The sequence below is a fragment of the Schistocerca nitens genome, chromosome 2, assembly GCF_023898315.1.
Source record: "Schistocerca nitens isolate TAMUIC-IGC-003100 chromosome 2, iqSchNite1.1, whole genome shotgun sequence".
NCBI classification, from domain to species: domain Eukaryota; kingdom Metazoa; phylum Arthropoda; class Insecta; order Orthoptera; family Acrididae; genus Schistocerca; species Schistocerca nitens.
In genome coordinates this window covers 968136178-968142478 of record NC_064615.1, presented here as the reverse complement: position 1 = coordinate 968142478, position 6301 = coordinate 968136178, and the positions used below count along the sequence as shown (strand labels likewise).

General features: G+C 43.4%; 2 non-coding genes across 2 annotated transcripts; one reads left to right on the top strand and one right to left on the bottom strand.

Moving 5' to 3' along the window:
* Nucleotides 1–1417: 1417 nt before the first annotated feature.
* On the bottom strand, nucleotides 1418–1492 carry Trnat-ugu (transfer RNA threonine (anticodon UGU)). Its single transcript has one exon. It is a non-coding gene; the product is annotated as a tRNA-Thr (tRNA).
* A 151-nt stretch (nucleotides 1493–1643) lies between these two features.
* Nucleotides 1644–1718, top strand: Trnat-ugu (transfer RNA threonine (anticodon UGU)). The gene has a single exon. It is a non-coding gene; the product is annotated as a tRNA-Thr (tRNA).
* The last annotated feature ends 4583 nt before the right edge of the window (nucleotides 1719–6301 follow it).

The following is a 6301-nucleotide window of genomic DNA, read 5'->3' as shown; positions in this document are numbered from 1 at the left end:
TTGATCGGTGTGCGGGATATGTTGTTGGTAGCATAATGGTCGCACAGTCTTCTAAATGTATCCAACAGTTTTTCGTAAGAACTACGCTGTTAGTTTTGTAATTGTTCCCGCCGGCTACGGTGGCCGAGCGGCTGCTACGGTCGCAGGTTCGAAGCCTGCTACGGTCGCAGGTTCGAAGCCTGCCTCGGGCATGGATGTGTGTGATGTCCTTAGGTTAGTTAGGTTTAATTAGTTCTAAGTTCTAGGCGACTGATGACCCCAGAAGTTAAGTCGCATAGTGCTCAGAGCCATTTGAACCATTTGAACCTTCTATGACACTTTCAGTTCGGATGTTTAACTCATGCACTTCTGCTTGAGGAATTGAATTAGACGTGTCCCAGTACAGTTATTAGGTAACAATACGAAAGGAAACATTACGAAACATCCATTTATCACTTAAGCGCAATTGTTTGTATTAACACTTAAACATTAGTGATTACATTATTCCAGAGCAAAAAAGAACCCAGCATACTGTACGTAAAGAACAGTACTGACGCATTACAACAGTGACTCGATGTGGCGACCATCAAAGTTGTTACAGACATTGTACATACAAATCATATTGTGGTACACACTCTCCATCTCACCTAGTGTCTCTTCACTTTCTAGTGCAGCGACCAGAACTCGTGTCAGCAGATCAACCTCTGTCTCTTTAAGAATCTCGTAAATTGAACTTTACGTACGACCACGGAAGAAGTAGTCCGTAGGAGTTAAAGCCGACGATCACGGCGGCCAAGCAGTTCAACCACCTCGGCGTGTCCCTCTTTCACCTTATCGCCTGCTGAGATGTCTCCGAAGCGCACGTGAGAAGTGAGGTGGTCTCACAGCAAGGCAGACGTTAAGTGACATCAGGTGACCGTCTGACGTCGTACACGTCACCCTAACAACACTATTCCAGGCCAGCATAAGCAACTCTGAGACTTTTTCCGTTGGCAGACGTGGACGCTTTAGACCTCTGAATTGAAACCGTCATAGAATGGAAACGGTACGCTTCCGGAAATGGGTCGCTGTTCAAAATATTATTTAGTTATTCCCCTCTACAAGTCCTAGAAGTTTGTAACGGGAATTTGCGAGCATTATATATCGAAAACATATAGAACACTTACGTTGTTATAAATGCAGTCACGGACCCCCTACGTTTATAAATCATGTTATTAATTTCAGTCAACGATCACCATCTTCCGACCTAAACATTATCACACAGAGATAACTTAACAATGTTTCCAAAATAACTATATATGACGGTAGTATCTGTTCCCGAAAGAACAGTTACCATCAATGACCATGCAGCTTTGCTAGAAATCAAATGATAATTAAATGGACACCCTAGCTGCAAGCAGGCGTTGATACACTTCATTGGGGACATGTTGAAAATGTGTGCCCCGACCGGGACTCGAACCCGGGATCTCCTGCTTACATGGCAGACGCTCTATCCATCTGAGCCACCGCGGGCACAGAGGATAGTGCGTTTGCCACGAGTAATGAGTATGATGGGCAAACATCTATTAGGCGCACTACGAATGTAGTGTTGTGGACATGTTGGGAATGTGGATCTCACGGGGAGCGTGCAAGGGATAAGTCCCTGCAGACGCCCTATCCTCTGTGCCCGCGGTGGCTCAGATGGATAGAGCGTCTGCCATGTAAGCAGGAGATCCCGGGTTCGAGTCCCGGTCGGGGCACACATTTTCAACATGTCCCCAATGAAGTGTATCAACGCCTGCTTGCAGCTAGGGTGTCCATCTAATTATCATTTGGTTTCCAAAATACATAAACCACATAATTATAATTCAATATAAGCGAACATGACTACATTTCCTTATCTTAGTATACGCAGTTTGCTACACAGTTCGTGTCACTGCGTGTTTTAATGGCACAATCACATTCCCTAAATACACTAGCTACGTCAAAAAATCGCAAATTTTGAGTAGCTTACTGTGGACTTCATTACGCCATACACATGGACGCTTTAAGAAAACTAACCACACTGCTGTCCGGCGACGACGGACATGCTTGCATTCTCGCATGCTAGATGTCACTACTGAACATCAGTTCACGTATCTTCAATAAATACATTCTTTGTAATAAAATGTGCAAAATTTTGCCGCAGAATTTAGAAGAAATATGTCTCAAAAAGCAAAAGACGATATTAGACATTATAAAATCTAACGAGGAAGGAATATTGGTTAAAATCTTATCATCTATGTTACAGCCGGCCGGAGTGGCCGAGCTGTTCTAGGGGCTTCAGTCTGGAACCGCGCGACCGCTACGGTCGCAGGTTCGAATCCTGCCTCGGGTATGGATGTGTGTGATGTCCTTAAGTTAGTTAGGTTTAACTAGTTCTAAGTTCTAGGGGAATGATGACCTCAGAGCCATTTGAACCATCTATGTTACAAATTAACTGTACAATGCAGTCGATCATTAAAACAGTATCTGCAGCTGGTTAATAAATCCTTCTCCCAGAGCGGATTTTCCTCCTTCCCTCCCTGAGTCCCTGCATCCGCTCCTCGGCTGTTTTCCTCTCCCGTCCCTTCCTTCCCAGCCCTACTTCGGCGCCCCCCCCCCCCCACCTCATCCCCCTCTCTCTCCCCCCCCTTCCCTTCTTCCCCTTCCCCCCCCCCCTCCCAAGCACATCCTCTCAGGTGTTTATTCGGTATCAGTATGCTACGTGAGTGTTGTGTTTCGGTGCCGTTCTACAGTGTCATCTAGTGATGTGGGTTTTAATTGTGTGCTCGACCTGCTTAGGGTGTTCATGACAGTTCCTTGCTACACCGCCCGTCATGTGGCTGTTTTACTTGTTCTACGGACTTTTATGCTCCAGCCGTACTTTGCCTGGTGCCTTTTAATGTAGTGTGTGTTTTTTATGTGTAACATACTTTTTTATATTTTTACCTCCGATTTACAGTCACCGCTTGGTATGTCTTATTTGCTTCTGTTCCGCCTGTTTTGTTTCTATATTCCGCCATGTTATCTCCTTTATATTATTTTTAAATGTCTTCCCGTCTATTTATATCTTTTGCCTGAAGAGCAGCGCTTATGCTGCTGCCAGCCCGCCCCTGATGGCGAATGGAAATGACAATAAAGGAAAAAAATCGTTAATAAATCGGAACAAAAAAAACTTCTTTCAAGTACACACTCCATGATCCCAAAATGTTGCTCACAATCGTACGCAAAGAGATCAGCAAACGGCATTGGACAGAATCAGCGTCTATTCATGAGCTACAGTTCAAACAACCATGTAACTGCTTTACGAAAGATATATATAATACTATTAGGCCTATATAGTCCAGTCGAACCATTAAGCAACAGGTCTACAACTCAGCTCACAATAAAAAGTGAAATAAAATAAAGAACGGACAAGCCACACTCGCACAATTGACAACGGAACATTCGCCACCCTGTATAACGAACTTTGTTCTACTGGTCAGTCGTGCCTCTACACTGACAGTCGTAGTCTATAAATCCTTGGGAAGTTCTTAATGAAGCAAAGCTTTTAATGTTCCAGTGTTCTTGTAGTTCCATTCACTGACAGAGCGCCCAGTTCGTCTCGTAATTGAGTGGTTTTTCTCCTCCACGTTAACTGCAGCGTTGGTATATGGGCTACTACTCAGATTCCTCAATGAAAACCGGCTCTCCAGATCCGTTATGTAACTTCCTTCGACACAAGCGACCTTTTGCAGCAAGCATCTGACAATTTAAAGGCCGGTATTTGTGTACTACTATCACCTGAAGTAGTGATACGGAAGCCACTCGGCAGAAATGGGAACATATTGTCGTAGCTCCACCAACCGTGTACAGCGTGTAAGGCCAATGCCAAATATTCTCCTGCAACGCGAGGTAGTAGGAAAGACAGTATGAGCAGTATTGGTGGTCTTTCTTACCAGGAAAACTAGAGAGACTTACATCATACAGGAACTGAAAGAAGGATGAGGATTTTGCTATGGCAGTGCGGTGTCTCTCCAGACGGCATGTAGGCACTACTGTCCGAAGAAGATCTGCATCGCTCAGGGTGCATTTATGTCTGTCATCCAAAAATTGGCTATATCCTCGTTATTTTGTACCATCAAACAGAGAAACATCATGAACTATAAAAACTCCGCTAACATCAGCCGGTACAGTGCTTGATAAGATATCACTGCGTCCCTCTCTTCCAATATGTCGAAAACAAGTACTATTGCATTCTGGCATCGAGCGTATGTGGTGCTCCTATTTAATATACAGATGTTAAGCCACTGGAGCAGATGGCCTGTGATCAAAGTCACTTGCACAGATTGGTGTAAAGTATCGTCGTCTGTAGTGTAGAAGGACCATATCCCACTTACTATCAATCACAGGAGAGGGTCCCTATGTTGTTCTTTCGTAAGCAGTTTGATGTATTGTTTTTTCTGCTATAACACATCCAAGCACTGTGTCATTGCAGCTACATACCCTGCCGCAGAGTTTGTTCTTTTCCACCACGACGCCGAGGTCAGGTGCTAAACCAACATTGAGACATTTCGATCGATTGACTCTCACAAAAAGCCGGATATTGCATGGTGTAACCTATGCTGCTCCCACAACACACATAATGGTTGAAATGAAAGACAGAGGTGGTGCTTATCATTGACAAAAATGTGGAAGACATCTCAATATTTGGAAAATGGAAGAGTTTTTGGCATTGTGGGTCACGCCAAACTGCTCCCTGAATGTGGTTGATGACCTCAACATTTAAACTCATCATCCACAGTGACATGGTAGCAGATGTCTAGGTGTTCAATTTTGATAGATCCCATATATTTCAGTCTTGTACATGATCACTGTTCCACACAGGCCATCCCCAGAAGGTGCTTCTCCCAACAAGACTCTCCATCTCAAACAATTGACATGAGCCAGTCATTATGTAGTAATCAACAGTGTACCAGTGGACAGATGGGATGGAAAAAATACTGTTGATAGGTGACGACGTATTGTAATAAGCGCCACAGTTGATATTGCGATCAATTTTAGCAATTTTATCGTTTTTCCATAACATCATTGCCGAACAATGACATGGCAGTTGTTGTTGTTGTTGTTGTTGTGGTCCTCAGTCCTGAGACTGGTTTGATGCAGCTCTCCATGCTACTCTATCCTGTGCAAGCTTCTTCATCTCCCAGTACCTACTGCAACTTACATCCTTCTGAATCTGCTTAGTGTATTCATCTCTTGGTCTCCCTCTACGATTTTTACCCTCCACGCTGCCCTCCAATGCTAAATTTGTGATCCCTTGATGCCTCAAAACATGTCCTACCAACCGGTCCCTTCTTCTGGTCAAGTTGTGCCACAAATTCCTCTTCTCCCCAATTCTATTCAATACCTCCTCATTAGTTATGTGATCTACCCATCTAATCTTCAGCATTCTTCTGTAGCACCACATTTCGAAAGCTTCTATTCTCTTCTTGTCCAAACTGGTTATCGTCCATGTTTCACTTCCATACATGGCTACACTCCACACAAATACTTTCAGAAACGACTTCCTGACACTTAAATCTATACTCGATGTTAACAAATTTCTCTTCTTCAGAAACGATTTCCTTGCCATTGCCAGTCTACATTTTACATCCTCTCTACTTCGACCATCATCCCTAAATAGCAAAACTCCTTTACTACTTTAAGTATCTCATTTCCTAATCTAATCCCCTCAGCATCACCCGATTTAATTTGACTACATTCCATTATCCTCGTTTTGCTTTTGTTGATGTTCATCTTATATCCTCCTTTCAAGACACTGTCCATTCCGTTCAACTGCTCTTCCAAGTCCTTTGCTGTCTCTGACAGAATTACAATGTCATCGGCAAACCTCAAAGTTTTTACTTCTTCTCCATGAATTTTAATACCTACTCCGAATTTTTCTTTTGTTTCCTTTACTGCTTGCTCAATATACAGATTGAATAACATCGCGGAGAGGCTACAACCCTGTCTCACTCCTTTCCCAACCACTGCTTCCCTTTCATGTCCCTCGACTCTTATAACTGCCATCTGGTTTCTGTACAAATTGTAAATACCCTTTCGCTCCTTGTATTTTACCCCTGCCACCTTCAGAATTTGAAAGAGAGTATTCCAGTTAACGTTGTCAAAAGCTTTCTCTAATTCTACAAATGCTAGAAACGTAGGTTTGCCTTTTCTTAATCTTTCTTCTAAGATAAGTCGTAAGGTTAGTATTGCCTCACGTGTTCCAACATTTCTACGGAATCCAAACTGATCTTCCCCGGGGTCCGCTTCTACCAGTTTTTCCATTCGTCTGTAAAGA